We start from the raw sequence: 16355 nt of genomic DNA on the forward strand, positions 1-16355 counted from the left end.
TGACAACGTGTGCGAAAACTAATTATTATGTTTATCAACTTTGTAATTGTCACACCTGCTTGTACGTGATTGCAGTTTATGTTGTTCGCCCCAAAAAAATGTCTTACACAAAGTTTTAGATAGGCTTTAGTTAGTTAAGCACACAGAAAAACTAACTAAGTAACTAACATTCGCTACGTGGACACATCACATTCACTTATTGTCACCAAACTTAATGAAATCATTGTATAACAATCAATCAGGTTTCATTTTCATTTATTCACTTTCATTATAATACTAATCAGATCCATGGGTGATTTTGAACACTTTTTGGCATAGGCTGCATTACAATCACCACCACGTTTGACAGACTCGTTTCAGACTCTTGATATTCACTATCCATTCGATGCGTTAGTTTGTTATTCGAACTCGATGGAGTTAATATAATGTGTAGAATCTCGCCAAGTAAACCGCTTTCATGGCTCAAGGGAACAGCTGCATATTCACAAATCACTCGTAGCAAACAACTCCGTCCGGGTAGTCCCAAATTGTCCAATATCATCTCAATGCCACGATAAATAATCCAACGATATAGCGCACCATAGTCAAACTGCTCATTTCCATTTGTCTCCTTCTCTCTGGCCGATACGGTCATCGGTTTGAGATAGACGCGCGTGATCTCTGTTGAATTGGTGGGCAGAAAGTACTCTGCTTTCAACACATAGCCAGATGTAACTGATTTGAAATGTAAACCATCAACAGGTATACCCATACCGCCAATAAATAGTAAACGTGTCGGTGTTTCTTTCTTCAATCTTGCGGCTTCTCGTTTTGTTTACTTTCATTTAAAATTCACTTCAATTAGCACTCATGTGAGAAGTGCCCTGATCTAGTTAAATCAAAATTAGTCGTTAACTAAAGACCATAAAAACATTTAAATACATGTGACAAAAGAAGAATTGAAGCATGAATAAAGAACCTTTTTTCGAAGAGAGAATAGCAAGGTAAAGGGAACTCTAATAGACTTTATAGGAATGAAGTATGAGGCTTTAGTTTTAAATTCTGTATACCAAAAGTAACGATCACTAAATAAACAACGTAAATTTCCATTAAAAAGCTAATGTCTTCACTTTCTTGGCACATTAAATGCAGATATTAAATTACGAAAGACAGTTTTGGTTTACTTTTTTCCTCATTGATTAAGAATAAACATCGTGTTCATCTGAAGCGGCTTCACCAAATCAGATGCACTAAAGAAAATATAATACAACTGTACTTTGGCACGTTTGTGGTTGTTTAACTAACCTAGTATATGACTAGAATTACAATCAGAATTACAATTGGAAATGATTCTGCGAACTTACGAATACCTCACGGCTTAATTCTTTCAATTGAACTTAGTACATTTTTTAAGCCTCTTATGAACATAAAAAAATATATATTTAATGTAGTTGGATTTTTATAATTAATTCAATAGACAGAAAAGATTTTCAGATTAAAGAAGGAGAGTTCTGATTTCAAGTGTCATTTAAGTACTTAACAAGTTGTTAAAAAAAAGTCAAAACGACAGGAAAATGTTATTTAAAAGCTACTATTGGCAAAGAAATACATATAGTTTTTATATGAAAAGTGCCCCTTTTAGGTGGGTCTTAGACTAGAAACCCTTATAATATTGAGTTCACCTATTCATTAAAGTCATAAGCTTAAAACGAACTTCATAATATATAGACAAATTTCATGCTTCGATTAAATATTTCGTAACAAAATTTTTACCTTATTAACATTGGCTTGAAGATTATAGATTATATACTTATAGCTAACAGCATTCAATATTAGATACAATAACATTTTGTGTCCAAAACAAATAAGTGAAATCAATTTACAAAGTACAAACAATTTGACCCAAAAATTTCAATCTAATTATGCATGGTCACTATGCGGATCACTTTTGCCGAAAATTCAAATAAACAAAAGCCTTATATGCAAAAATGAAAACATAAAGAATACAGAGGAAAGAACAAAAAGGTTCAGTTGAAACACACGTGCCTATCCGGAGTGTGTGTGTGCGTGTGTGTGGAAGGGAATTGACAATTGTGAGCCAAAGAGACAAAGAGTGAAAGTGGATTGAAGTGGCAATCAAATAATGTTAGGCCTTTCGACCTTTTCCAAATGAGATCAAACTAAAAGACCAAACAAAACCGAAAAGCAACTGCCGGCAGTATTAAAATATTTAAAATACACCAATGTATCCCCCATTGAGGAGAGTGGTGTGTGCTTATTTGTGTGTAGATGTATGGGTGTGGGGTACATAAAGAACAGCTGTGTCCAAGAGAACGGAAAGGGTACTAGGGCAATGAAAGGTACCCTTAACTTGGCTTTACCGTGTTTAATTGAGTTTGAAATAGCTGCCAGATTTTTTTTCTCCCCTCCTGACATTCTCCCGCCTAGTTTGTGTGAGGCCAAACAAAATTGGCTTAGTTTTAAGTGTATGCCACCCCGCTGAGGGTGTATGTGTGTGTGTGTGTGTGAATGAGTGTGTCCAAGGTTCGGTTTACGCACTTTTCTTGCCCTTCTGGCATTTTTCTGGCCCAGACAGAAACTTAATTAAAGCTCAGTCGCAAGCTCGCTTCGGGTGGTTAAGCAATGAATTTGTTTCTGATTCTCAGTTAACATTTTGTGGCATCATAAATGTTGAAGAAATCGCTTCAATTGGCATTTTCGAATTGCAATTTACGATTGAATCTTAAATGAATATGTATACAATATTTAAGAATATATAAAGCCTTTATCATTGAATTTTATGCCACAATCCTTTTTATATACGTTTTTTTTTGCTTTAGTAAATTCATTTATTTCAATTGTTGTTGAAGCATCTGCCCCCATGAGCTGCCACAGATGCCGCCGTTGCCGTTGCCGTTGCCGCCAACAAAGACCGTAATCTCTACTCACTATACCGGCTTATACCCAAGATTTCACTATGCAAAGTGGCTAAACTGTTATGCCTAATTATATTAGACATTTACCACTGTACATATTTAATTCCCATTTCTTGCCCATTTCTAACCCAATTGTCGGAATCGCTGACGGCGTGTCTCTGTCTGCATAGCTTGTGCAACTTTCAAAATGGGGCCAAAGTTTTGTCTACATTCGTTTCATTTTATAACCAAAAACAACTGCAACAACAACAACAACAGCAACCAAATAGGTATAATAAATAAAACAAAACAAAAGTTTTTCAACTTTTTGCCGCCTTTTTTGTTTAGCATTTGAATGGCATCGTTATCACAGAGACAGAATGAGAGTGAGAGAGATAGAAGAATATTGAGTAAAAGAGACCAAATTCGCTAGTCTCTTGTCTTATTTTTACGAGTGTCTGCCAAATGGGCGGCAAGTCAGTTACGCCCACCACATCCGCTCCCAAGAGGCTGGCGCACCCTTAAACCAAAAAAAAAAAAAGAATTTACTTACAAAGTAGCACGAAAAAGAACTGACATTGCCGTTGGCTTAAAGCAAAGGCAAAATGTAATAAAATTAGTCCTCAACTAAAAAAAGATGCAGCTGTATAAACAAATACCTGATTAAGATGGTGAAAGAACCCTTTTTTAATATGCCAAACTAATTTCTTGTTGCCTAACCCAAAACAATTGCTGCAGGCCCTAGACCCAAATCGCTACAAGACTCTCACTCTCTCTCTCCCTTTTAACTCGAAATTAGCATAAAATGTTTTCACATTGAAACAATCAGGGAAATTCTCTTCCCCCTACCCTCAAGTTGGACATTTTTTATGAAATTTTATTATTAAGTTTGCTATTTGAAGTTCTTCTAGCCAAAACTCTGCTTTAAGGACTTTTGTGAAAACTGCCAACACATTCAATATTAAGACAGCACCCCAGAGACTGAAGGGATTGGCACTTTTTATTGTGTTCTCTATTAAAATGGCTAACTAAAGGATACACACACACAAACAGTTTCAACTCGAATGCGACAATTAATTCTGGTGAATTATGACCACACAAAAGCTGAAAATGGCGCTAATGTGTTGACCAAAAAACACGAGCAGCTGTCAGTGCAGCAGCAGCGGAAACGAAAGGACAGGACATATCTAGGACCTACCATCTTTTAATGGTTTGTGGCGAAACATTTTTCGGTTCTAATGCAGCGAAATAGAGTAATGGAGGGACAACTCCCTGGCGTGTCATTTCAATATGACAGTTTCTTGCAGAATAACAACACACATACATATATACACACACATTTACAGCCTCGCCGGCTAGTCATCATGTGATGGAAATCTAAGCCTCATATCTTAACTCTCCACTAACACCATTGCTGGGCTCCCTCAAAACTATTGTTTCAATTGTAGTATACTTTTAGGGATAAGATTAGGCCACATACTTTTAGGGATAGATTATAAGTAATTAGAACTTAAGCATAATGTCTAGCTTTAAGTACCGTTAAGGACACTAGCCATAAGACCAATGTAAACGTTCTCCTATAAATACCGGGCTTGCGGCCCCAGTAAATCACTTCAAGTCAAACCTTGCCTTCGCCTATTTTATGGCGATCCTGCCTAACATTGGCAATAAATAAAAAGGCAATAATAAAAAAAATCCTTGCCATAAGAAAAAAAAGGCAAAGTGAAAAAAAAATCAGGACAGACCACATTAACAAATGCCAAAGGATACAAAGGAAGCGCTCCAAAAGGCATTGGAGGAGTGCCCACTGGACGGCCTACGGCCTCTAAGCATAGAATAGTACCGTGCCAGGCAACCAGCAGCAAGAGCAGAGCTTGCTAGAAGGTGGAGAGAAGAGGAAAAAGTGCACCAGAGGACCAAACAGGCGAGGCAACAACAGCAACAGAGCCAGATGCAGCGACCAGCAACAGCAGCAGATGCAGAAACAACATAAAAAATTTAACAAAAAACAAAAAGTGTGATATTATATGTAGGCATGTATATAATTAATATAAATAATAATGTAAATAATTAATTAATTAAATAATTACTAACAAAATAGAGAAAAAATAAAATGAAAAAAAACTAATATATTGTCCGATTTGAATAAGTCTATCATTGCCAAAAATACCCTAGAAAAAAGAAAAAAGAAAAAATACATATATACACATATATACATATACATATGCATAATTGAAAAATACACAAAAAGAAAAAAAAAACATATATTTATACAATTAAATATTAAATCAGCCGCATATACCCCAACATACCCTAACAAAGAGCCCATGTCAACCATGTGCACTCAAAATTGCACAAACAACATAAGCACAGTTGTAAAGCTCGCCACGGTCAAAGCGAGCTTCTAAAAAAAAAAGCTCAAGTAAATTTCACAAAGCTTGCAATCACACATAAAGCTTTCTGATCGCAAGCTCCACAAGATCAAAACTGTCCAATAACGAAGTCTAAATACCCTATAAGAAATTACAACATTTTTTTTTTTGGAAATAATTAAATATTAGAAAATAGAATTTTAAACAATTTGAAAAAAAAATAACAACGAAAAAAAATAGAAGAATCAGAAAATTAAATATTAAGAGAAACTATTTATATACACCCTCAAACCATAAATAAGCACCTTGAAACTATCTTCGACAGTTACAATAGAATAAAGAGTAGCAGTACAGACATATGCAATGAATCAAGCAGTAAAAACTTCACTGATCTTAAATGAACAACTAATAAGTATAGCAACAAAACATAATATAAAATTCACAATACCTGTAGATTCGAATCTAGAAGCAACTTTTGAACCTCTAGTAGCAAAAGACACAGAAGAACCAGCTGTAAAAGATAACCCAGGAGACATTCAAGATAAACCAGCTGTAAAAGATAACCCAGAAGACATTCAAGATAAACCAGCTGTAAAAGATAACCCAGGAGACATTCAAGATATATCAGGTGTAAAAGATAACCCAGAAAACATTCAAGATAATACAAAACCAAAGATGGTGCAAACAAAGATTGAATTTCTTAATACAGCTTCTAAGCTGATTCAGGAGTATGATGGTGGAGTAGAAACAATTCAAAGTTTCATAGATTCACTGGAATTAATCAATGAAATAAAAGCAGAACATGAAGAAACAGCTATTAAAGTCATAAAAACAAAACTAAAAGGGGACGTTAGACTACTAGTTACTAATGAAAACACTATAAATGGTATAATCCAAACATTAAAGAAAGAAATTAAGGGTGAAACAGTTCAGGTAGCAGAGGCAAGATTAATGAATTTAAAAAAGTTTATTTATGTCAGAAATAGAAAATCTTACTAAATCATTGAAACGCGCATTCATAACAGACAACGTAAACCCTGAAACAGCAAAGAAATATGCAACTCAAACAGCAGTGAAATCAATCATAAAGAACTGCGATAACGAAAAGGTCAGAACAATAATAGAAGCAGGCAATTTTACTGAAATGAATGATGTTATAGCTAAATTTGTAAATACATCTACAAATATAGAACAAGATCACAGCGTGTTTTTTACTAAAAGAAACAATTACACAAATAGGAACTCGTACAATAATAATAGAAATTATAATAATAATTACTAAAATAGAAACCCAAATGATAATACTAAATATAACAATACTAGGAATTACAATAACTATAGTAATAATTATAATCGAAGAAATTATAACAATAGAAATACCAAAACTAATTATCCTCCTAAAACACAACAAAATAATAACATTTGTCAGATTTACAAATGTAGAAGAAAATTCGGAAAACTCCGAAAGTCCTCTGGTGTGAAAAATCGAACAAATAAAATATATAATTTAAATTGCAACCTTAATAGCTACATAACTTTAAACTTTGACGATGTAGGGACAATAAAATTACTATTAAACACAGGAGCTGATGTATCACTAATAAAACAAGAAATATTAAGAAAAGACAATACAGTTAACATACAAAGACGGACAAAACTTAGTGGAATAGGCAATGACGTCCTATTTACAATAGGCGAAACCAAACTAAAGATCAGCAACCTCTCAACGGTACACACCTTCCAAGTAATAGAAAATGATTTCCCCATCCCATGTGACGGAATCTTGGGGCTTGACTTTATAAAAAAATTCAATTGCTCACTCAACTATTCCACCAACAAATTGATAATAGATCCATATAAATCAAGATATAAAATTATAATCAATATAGAGATGAGTCAAAACACACATGTATTCCATATCCCACCTATTATTCGTATTCGTATTCGGTATTCGTCGCAAACACTATTGCTTCTAAGACTAACCCATATGTCCGCATATTAAATACTAACAACACAGACGTGCAAATTACAAATATAAACCTATTAAATGAAAAACTGTCCGATTATGAAATCTTAAAAATAGACAAACAACATGATTCAAAACATAAATCTACAATATTGAACAAACTAGCACCCCATTTTCCCGACTTCGTGAAAGAACCTCTACTAAATTATGCTCAGAACTTGATGATGTATTCGCAATAGAATCCAAACAAATATCGTCCAACAATTTCTATAAACAAAAATTAAGACTCAAAGACACAACACCAGTCTACACCAAAAACTACAGGATAGCACACAGTCAAAAAAACGAAATCAATAAACAAGTGGACAAATTGATCAATGATGATATTATTGAACATCAATGTCTGAGTTCAATAGTCCGATTTTATTGGTTCCTAAAAAGTAGCTACCTGGCAGCAAGGAAAAACGGTGGAGATTGGTAGTTGATTATAGAAAAATGAACAAACAACTAGTAGCGGATACATTCACACTACCCAGAATGGACGATATCCTTGACCAGCTAGGACGCGCTAAATACTTCTCTTGTTTATACTTAATGTCAGGATTTCATCAAGTAGAATTAGAAGAAAAATCTCGGGACGTAACATCATTTTCCACAGATAGGGCTCATTCAGATTCAAGCGATTACCATACGGATTAAAAATTGCACCAAACTCGTTTCAAAGAATGATGTCCTTTGCATTCACGGGTCTATCACCATCCCAAACATTCCTTTATATGGATGATCTAATTGTAATTGGGTGCTCTGAAAGTCACATGATCAGAAACTTAAGGGATGTTTTTGAAACTTGCCGAAAATATAACTTAAAATTGTACCCTGACAAATGCTCTTTCTTCAGACATGAAGTTACTTTTCTAGGACACAAATGCACAAATAAAGGAAGGAAAGGAATGCCCGACTCCCAAGAATGGCGACGAAGCCAAAAGATTTGTAGCATTCTGTAATTACTACCGTAGATTCATTCCAAACTTTGCATACCATGCACAATTTATCAATAGATTATCTAGGAAAAATTTAGAATTTAACTGGGATGCAAACTGTCAAGCAGCTTTTGAATACTTAAAAAACAAATTATTAAGCCCACAAATACTCCAATATCCATATTTTAATAAAAAATTCTGTATCACAACTGATGCAAACAAGATCGCATGTGGAGCCGTCCTCAGCCAAGAATTTGATGGACTACAATTACCCATATCATACGCATCTAAGGCATTTACAAAAGGCGAAAGCATTAAGTCAACAATCAAGCAAAAATTAACAGCAATACATTGGCAATTCAATATTTCAAACCATACATATACGGAAAAAAATTCCATCAGCCATTAACATACCTATTTTCTCTAAAAAACCCATCGTCAAAGCTTACTAGAATAAGGCTAGATTTAGAAGAGTTCGATTTTACTATAGAATACATCAGGAACAAGAAAATTTCGCAGAATTTCTCTCCAGAATTGAATTTGAAAATATAAAAAACATAGAAACTAATAAAATACTTAAAGTGGCAACAAGATCAGAAACAAAAAAATTAACAAATAAGGAAAACCAAATTAACAATAACAAAATAGAAACACCAAGAATATATGAAATAATAAGTCCTAACGAACCAAAAAATACGCGCAAATTAAATTCAAAAAATGCAAATGTTTTATTACCAAAAATAAAGAAAAATTACTCTCCTTCAACATAGGCGATTTTATCATTAGTGGAAGAATAGATCTAGATCGATTCCTTCCAAGGCTTGAAAAAGAAGCCGGTGCGCAAAGAATCTATAAACTGAAGATACACATGTCAGAAAAACTATTTAGGTCACTTACACCTAATGAACTAAAAGAAAAAGGAAAAGACACATTAAAACATTTAGAAATAGCAGTTCTACCTCAAGTAAAAGTAATAACAAATGAAGAAGAAATAAGAAATACATTAAATAAATATCATAATGACCCAATAGAGGGAGGTCACTGCGGGGTAAACAGAACACTAGGAAAAATAAAAAGAGATTTCTTTTGGAAAATTTGTCTCGGGATGTTGCAACATACATCAAAAATTGCGAAAAGTGCAAACTAGCCAAAGTAACAGACACAACCATCCCATTGGTATAACACCAACCCTGCAACATTTGACACAATAATAATAGATACAATTGACCATTACCAAAAACAATGAACGGTAATGAATACGCAGTTACTATTATCTGCGATCTGTCCAAATATCTCATATCAATACATACCAAACAAAAGTGCAAAGCGTTTGCAAAGGCAATATTTGAAAAATTCATTTTAATTTACGGTTCAGTGAAAACAATTCTAACAGACATGGGAACAGAATATATGAATTCAATACTAATAGAACTTTTCAACAATTTTAGCACAACTAAAATTAGCTCCACGGCGCACCATCATCAAACTCTTGGAACAGTAGAAAGAAGCCATAGAACTTTCAATGAGTACATCAGGTCATATATGTATATCCATTAAAAAAGACGATTGGGATGAATATCTAGCATACTTCACATATTGCTTTAACACCACTCCATTCACCGTACATGGTTATGCACCTTTTGAACTAGTCTTTGCAAAACATCCTAAAACTGTCCCATTCTCGTCTGAAACGGTAGAACCCATTTACAACATTGATGATTTCAATAAAGATACACAAAATAGAGCGAAACTGCTTATCGAAAAATTTAAAGCATTACAAAAAGAAACATATGATAAAAACACAAAAAAAGTATCCTAACTGAACGACAAGAAATACTTTTAAAAAATGATACAGGACATAAATTAGATAACAAATACACAGGCAAATATACAATACAGAGCATAGGTCCTAACAATAATATAGTAATAGCGGATGATAAAAACAAAAAGCAAACAGTACATTTAGATAGAATAAAAATAATATAAACAGGATATGAGAAAAATATAAATTTTTCTTTTTAAAAAAATGAGGTGTAGTATACTTTTAGGGATAAATTAGGCATTAAGATAAGATTAAATATGTACTTTTAGGGATAGATTATAAGTAATTATAACTTAAGCATAATGTCTAGCTTTAAGTACCGTTAAGGACACTAGCCATAAGACCAATGTAAACGTTCTCCTATAAATACCGGGCTTGCGGCCCCAATAAATCACTTCAAGTCAAACCTTGCCTTCGCCTATTGCACAATGTGTGTGGAAAAATGCAAAAGTCGCGAGTTTCCTTAACTAGAAATGGTAAAATTAAAAGGCACCGACTAAACTATATTCTAACTATTTTCACAATACTTATATTGTTTATACCCTTGCAAAAAGGGTATATTAATTTTGGTCAGAAGTGTGCAACGCATAGAAGGAAGCATTTCCGACCATATAGAGTATATATATTCTTGATCAGCATGACGAGACGAGTTCATATAGCCATGTCCGTCCGTCCGTCCGTCCGTCCGTCCGTCCGTCCGTCCGTCTGTCCGTCTATCCGTCTGGATCAACGCAAACTCCTCCTAGACCGTTGGAGCTACAGAGCTGAAATTTCGCTTGTAGGCTTGTATATACTGCAGGCGTTGTATATCTCGGATTCAGCCGGATCGGATCACTATATCATATAGCTCCCATACAAAAGGCAAAGTCACAAACTGTGACTTTTCTTAATAAATTAGTTATTTTCTGAGCTATTGTCATGAAATTTAGTATTAGTGAGTTAATTACACATATAAACGACTGTGCCAAATTTGATCAAGATCGGGTGTCTATATCATATAGCTCCCATAGGAACGATCTTTCGAAAACAGTGATTTTGTCAATAACTTTGTCACTTTTGAGGCGATTGCCTTCAAATTAAACATTTGTTAGTTTAATATATCTGTTAATGACTGTGCCGATTTGATAAATATCGGCACTAATCATATAGGTTCCATAGGAACGATCGGTGGAAAACAGTGACTTTGATCAATATTTCGTTTTTTCTATGCTAAGATTGTAGGCGTTCTTCGCAAACATTAGCTTTTTAGCTTAACATTTTTCCACTTTGATGCTAAGTAGGAAAGAGTTACCATAAAGTTGCAGGGTATACAATTTGACGCGGTCGAGTTAGCCCGCCTCTGTTTTTTTATGATTCGTTTAAATAACAAATAAGTTGCCATCAGGCCATTGTATAGTTATTCTAAACTTTTTATTGCTTTACCAAAAGGTTTAGGTCTAAAAAGTTGGTTAAAAGCATGACTCATTTTCTCGCGTGAAGTGTTGACTATCGTCCAAGAGGTAAAGCGCCAAATGATCATGGTGGTTTTCCATTCTGGAACAATACCGATTGAAATTTCTGCAGAATGTCAATAATAAATGTAAACTAGAAGATTGTCTACAAGGTTTAGCTCAGATCAGTTGTAGGTATATCACTGGGCTTGGTTTAAAGTTGAACTGGGTTATGCTAAAAATTAGGGACAATACATAAATACATTAGATAATAAATTATCAAAAGTTAAGAGTATAAGTAACCACAGGATTTAATTTCCATCTGATGACTAAAATTAAAGCAAACTTCTTGAAGTCATTATAATAAAGTATAAAGATCTTGAGAATCAAGTTAGGCGTTTTAGTGTTGCTTATGATATTTACCTAAAACTATTTTCAAACGAAATTCAATATTACTTAAAGCAAAAGAACAGGACATCAGATTTTGGCAGTGACCAATAAATTTGTAAATTATTACCTTATTTGATTAAAATTAGAAACTTTCCTTTCTTTTTGTAACACTAGAACTAAATGCACACATATGTAGCTTAAATATATAACAAACAAAGTGGCATTCATTAAATCCGGCACCTCTCTATGGGCGATATATAATAGAGTCATTAAAACTGTATAGACCAGAAGAGAGTTATGAAAAATAGAAAACTATATAAAGATGAAGATTCTTCCGCCCCAAAATTAATAAACTCTCTTTTGCAAGAGTATAAAAACAGAAGAGTACAATGAACTGTCGCAGAATACTTCGTCATTGTGTGTATATGTTTGTATGCGTATATATATGCTTGGGTGTGTGTGTGTATGTGAGTGAAGTTGAGTGGATTTTAGTGAAAGAAATGTCTGCGAATTGTCCTGGCTGAAAAAAGCACAAAAAGCCGGAAAAACGAAAAGGCGTTGATGTTGATGTTATTGTTTTTTTTCCTTACATATTTCGACCACAGATGTTATACAAACAATAGGAGGGGTAAAGGGATATGGAATAAGTACTTTTTGACACAGAAATTCTAGAAAAAAAGTCCATCTCATACTTGGGACACACATGCAAAGTCTATGGAATAAAGAAGTCATGCTCAATCATCAATTTTTAAAGCAATATTTTATTTTGTTTTCTTTTTTTTTGTATACTTTTTCGTTTATATTAACTTGTTTCTTGTGTGTATGAAGTTATGTATTGATGTGTATATATATTTATAAATGAAACTCGACCAAGTCAAACTTGGCTTGTTAAAACTTTTTGGCCATACAAAATTCAAGGCCTTGGTTAAGGCGAATATTTCGAGCCAAACAAAAGGCTTCCATCTCTTTAAAATAACGTAGCGATTGCGATTTATTTGAGGTAAGGGTAAAGTTGGAATAATTACCAGCTGAGCCGCCCAAACGTTGACGGCTATTTGCCAACAAGACATCGATATCAACGTCGGAATGATGAAAAGAATCGCCTAATTTGCGACCCTTGCAAATTGTGAATTCGTCATCATCCGATGATTTTACTTTTGATTTTAATTTGCTGGCAACTGCCAGACGTGCCGCCAATATTCCGAAATCAAGGGGATCGGCCGATCTTGGATATGGAGTTCCGGTATGGCTGGTTTTCATAAATCCATAGGTTCGAAATGCTGTCAATCGGTTTCTAATCGCAACACTGCTCCGCAAGAAACACCTACACTTTGGAAACATTTGCTTAACCTTCCTCTGCTTATTATTGGTTGTACTAACCGTTAGAATAGACATTGTTTTTTTGGTCGATTCCATATATATATATATAGTTATTTTTTTTAAATATTTTTTTTTTTTTTTTTTTAATTTATATTTTGTTGTCGTGTTGTTGTTGTATTCAGTTTTTTTTTGTGTAAACTATAAATTTAAAGTACAAATTTCTGCATTTGTTGTTTAACTTTTAAATTTCTTTCTAGAAAATTATTATTTAATTTTCCGTATTGTGTATGGTTAACACAAACTTAAAAACACAAACTTATAAATAGGAAAACAAAATTTTTTTGAAACAAACTTAACAAAATTATAATTCATTTAATATTTTAGAGTATGGCATAAGTATTTTGACAAGCTCTGTCATACTTAAAAACATATATTAGGCTCAACAAAATTAATTTAACTAGCTTATATTTAGTAAAATGTATAGCTTCAATTACTTTTTGGAGGCGTCGCGGCACAGAATCCACTAAATTTGAAGGATTTCTGGAGATATATCTTCCCATAAGGAAGAGAGCTCAGAAATCGTTTCTTCTCTGGTTTTGTTTAACGCTTCTGTTCTCTTGCGCTTAAAAGAGACCAGACGTTTTCTATAATATTTAGATCTGGACTTTGGGGGGCCAGTTTAGCGTTGGAACATCCAGATCCTTCAAAAAGTTGGTTATCATCTGGGCTTTATGGCATGGGGCGTTGTCCTGCTGGAGAATAAACGACAGCCCGATGAGCCGATCTCCGGAAGGAAAGGCATTTTCATTGAGGGTGGTCAGGTATTGGCTTGGCTCATCGAACCAGAGATGGGAATGAAATACCCCAGCCCATTATATGCCACACATCCCCAGAACATCACAGAGCCTCCACCATGGCTCACTTTTTCATAAACGGCCCGTCTCATTTGTCTTTGCTCGATGGGCAGCTTTACAAATACTTTTATTTTTGAAGAATTATACTCAAAGGAGCTTTCATCTGTCCACAAAACACTTCTCCAGAACTCCTTTGGTTTGTTTATATGCTCCTTTGCAAATGCTAACCTTTTTAACTTGTTAACCTTTGAAATGAAAGGAACGTCCTTGGCTACAAATGTTCCGAACTCTCCTTCTTTCAAGGGCCGTCTGACTATCCTCTCGCTGATTGACTTATTGGCTGCCAAATTCAGCAAATCGGCTGTTTTTTGAGGCTTCAGCAATACGTTTTTTTTAAATTCCCGTAGTAGGACTCGGTCATCAGTCAGGGTAGTTTTCCGTTTTGCGCCTGTTCTTTTTAAATTTTTCAACGAGTTATACTTTTTGTCCTTATTTATTTGGTAGTGCACCGTTTGTCAAGACACCTGGTACTCTTTGGCAATGTCCACTATTTTTTTTCCGGCGTGAAACTTAGCCACCATTGCCGATCTAACCTCCAAACTTAATTCAGCCGTTTTACCCATGGTTTACAATATGCCTTTCTAAATTTTTATTTTTTCAGTATCTTAAATATTTATTAAATTTAAATACATACGACTTTTGGTTCAAACGCAAAACTGAATTCACATGTGCAAAATGATTTCGTCAAAATACTTATGACACGCAGAAATTTGATGTTCGCTTGCATTCTTATAAGCAGAAAGAGAATGCAAAAGCTAAAGAACTTAAAATTTGGCATGCACCTAGCTGTTAATAGATTCTTTGTTTGACATGCATTTTCGCACCGTTTATTAACGGTACTACGCATGGACAGCTTCAAGAGGCACAAAACGATTTCGTGAATGAATTGGCAATTCCGTTCAAGTGGCGTATAATTAATGCGATTAATATTATTTCAATGGAAATTATTCTTTCATTTTAATGATGCATAATTCGTGATAATTAAATTGTTCTTGTTCAATGTGAAAAGTTGTGTGGTAATTGAATGTGAACGATATCAAATGGCAATGGAACCAAAGAAAAATCATGTAAAACTATATGTGTATGTATTTGTTGAATTTGAAGGCAAACCGGAGTTTCAAATGGCCAACTGATTTCTGACCTGCATCTTATATGCTCGGCCATTTTTAGCCACGGGCGTTGTCGGAGATTTGAAACGCATTCTATTTTATGGGTCCTTCCTAAACCATGGAAAGTTTTCTAACCTTTGTACGACGGTTTGAAAACCAGGCCTTGAGCTGCAACAAATGAAACATTCAATTACTACCTTATATATGCATTGTTTTGATGCTTATAGTTAAACTTACCTGACGATCAGTTAGCTGCAATTTCTCAGCCAACTGTTGACACTTTTCTGCTGTCAAATACAAATTTGATTTGAACTCAAGTTCCATCTCTGAGACTTGATATTCTGAATGGTTTTTACGACCTACAGGCTTTCTAGGAGTAACACTGCTAGGAGTGCTAGGACAGCTAACCAATGGACCTTCAGTAATAGCTAAAGAAGATTAAAAAGATTAAAAGAGAATTAGTTCAATAATTGTTATGGCACTTGTTAATGAAAAAATAACGATAGATATATTAATTTTAGCCTTTAAATTTGTAAAAATAATCAACAAACGGAATTTCTAAAAGGTTCCATTAAAATATACCTCAACTTTGGTATCAGAAAACAACTTATTTAGTCCAAGCCTTCAGACCCCAGTTCCTTTGCTACACCCATGAATGCATCGCATTCCCATCTCCCCCACCCCCGCTTTGGTTTGTTCTCATTGTTGGACAGGAAGATATTGAACTGAACCGCATTCAGAGTTTATGGCACCCGCGGTTTAAAACTTTTTCATTCAATTCAGTTAAGTTGATTTTCGCTTTACTTTCGCATTTCGTTGGTGCTTTTTGTTGTCTTGCCGGTGCCTGTGCCTCCCTTTCTACCTGGATTGTTGACCTGGCTTTCTTCTGTTACACTTTGGTATAGACGAAAGACCTTCGTCCTGGTCCTGGACTCGGTCATGGAGCGCAGTCGTTCTGGCTAATGGTGTTTATTGCATTTTACTCTCCTGCTGGCACTTAAAGCGGCATCCCCAGCAGATGGCACCGATGAAGGGAGTGGTGGGTTGAAGGCATTGAAGTGTGACACTGTTGCACACACACACACACACACAAAAAGCTGAGATGCGGACAGGAGGGCTGCGGCTAACTGCAGGTACAGCTACGCAAATATCCTGCAG

The 16355-nt window shown here is 34.6% G+C and overlaps 1 pseudogene; it reads right to left on the minus strand.

The window, feature by feature from the left end:
• Positions 1-251: 251 nt before the first annotated feature.
• LOC6637498 lies at positions 252-14651 on the minus strand (annotated as a pseudogene).
• Positions 14652-16355: the final 1704 nt, after the last annotated feature.

Source organism: Drosophila willistoni, unplaced genomic scaffold, assembly GCF_018902025.1.
Source record: "Drosophila willistoni isolate 14030-0811.24 unplaced genomic scaffold, UCI_dwil_1.1 Seg738, whole genome shotgun sequence".
Taxonomy (NCBI): Eukaryota; Metazoa; Arthropoda; class Insecta; order Diptera; family Drosophilidae; genus Drosophila; species Drosophila willistoni.